Below are 1,932 nucleotides of genomic sequence, written 5' to 3' on the forward strand. Positions count from 1 at the left end.
CATTATAGATTATAGCTGCTCCCCACCTCTTATCATAACTCATGAAGCAGGCACTCCGTGCATTATGCCATAATGCACGCCGTTGCGGTGACAACTTCGAATTTATACGCGGGATTGGTAGTGTCCGTATTCATTCTAACGTTTCCAACGTAATTTTATTTAATTTAATTGTATAAAAAATGAACAAGTTCTAAAATATAAGTTATTTGAAAAGTTGTTCTCATCCAAAGTTATTCTATAGTATATTAAGTTGGAAATATTTTATTCTCATGTTTGATAATACAAAAATATTGTTCTTATATATATTTCATAAAAAAAATGTGTAGTCTTTTAGATTTTTTATCTTTCAAATTATAATTAAATACCACAAAATACTTTATAATATCTCATACCAATTTGTATATAAATTATATTAAAATTATAAGAGTAGTTGTTTTTATTTTAACAAAAAATATTTTTAATTCTTTAATTAAAGGCACTAATTAGAATTGATATGAATTTTTAAATGAAAATTCCATAATACTCTCTTCACACCAGATAAATGATTCCGAGGGCAGTGCAGACTACCGTTGATTTGGACAATGTTTGTCAACGCAATTATCCTTCTTTAATTGGCATGGCATGGTCGGTAAAAAACTTTTATTATTACGCTCATTGTAGGTCATCTTTAGAGCAAAATAGGTCATCTTTCCCCGTGTAATGTCTACTAAAAAGTGGGTCAATCTATCTACCCTACTTTTTAGAATGATTAAAAACACTCTGTTGAAGGGTCCACTCATCAAAGATTTTAAAATATGCAAAATGAGCACATTGTCAAGTTAATCTACTTCAAAATTATTTCAAAAAATTGATTAAAAAAGTATAAAAACTATTAAAGTAATGTTTGAATAATAACTTTAGATTAATAGCAATTGATTATTAACTAATAGATAAGAATATTTTAATTATCTTAATTTAAAAAAATATATATGACTAACAAGTCAGTTCATTTTAAACTACTATTTATCTACATTTTGACACAAGTTAGGTAAGGATAATGGTGTGAAATTTTAAACCTAATCTACTATTTTTAAGTACGTTAAAGAAGTCAATTCTTCAAGTTAGACATAATTATGAAACTAATAATAATAAAATCAATAATGTTAGTAGATAAAGAGACAGCGTTAATCATTAACAAAAATAATGATAATAACAATCACAAATGTACTAATATAAGTGATAGTAATAATAAAGATAATAATTATAGTGGTAAGAAATGGTATTAATAGGCATCACATAAAAGTGTGGGTAATATAGGGTTAAAAAAAACTACTTTGTGCATTGTTGACTATAAAAAAACTACTCATTTAAACCAAACTTCTCCTTATTTCATGTCTCAGTATCCCTCCCACAATCAACTAAGATGAAAGGTAAAACGTTTTACTTGGCCAAAACTTGAGATCTTTATGTCGAGGAGGGGTCAAGAATTTACTTTGCTTTTCAAAAGAGGTCAATATTACATAAATAAAAATTCAAAAAGTAACAAAGATCAAAATTTGAGAGTTGGGTCATCATAACCGCGGAGTTTTACTCTTGCATATTGTAAGAAACTAAGAACACCCCCGTTTCGTTATTGTATAGTTGAAAGCCCGTACCACTCTAATCTCTATTAAGATTCCAAGAAGTAAAAGATAGTTTAAGAGAGATTAGTATTACCTTTACAGAAAGATGCTTCAATTATTTGTCCTTGAGCAGTATGATTATAACTTTTGCAGCTGATTGCAGTCAGAAAAATATCTGCAACACCATAAAAGAGATTATTCATTATTCTTTAGAAACCAACATATTTGTTTATCTTCAAATACGAACTTCCGCACACTATATACCAATATTAAACAAATGAATAGCAGCTAGCCTTTTATTTAAACGAATAGATTTGTCATTAAAAAATGA

The sequence above is a fragment of the Abrus precatorius genome, unplaced genomic scaffold (genome assembly GCF_003935025.1).
Source record: "Abrus precatorius isolate BTA unplaced genomic scaffold, Abrus_2018 Scaffold8, whole genome shotgun sequence".
Lineage (NCBI taxonomy): Eukaryota > Viridiplantae > Streptophyta > Magnoliopsida > Fabales > Fabaceae > Abrus > Abrus precatorius.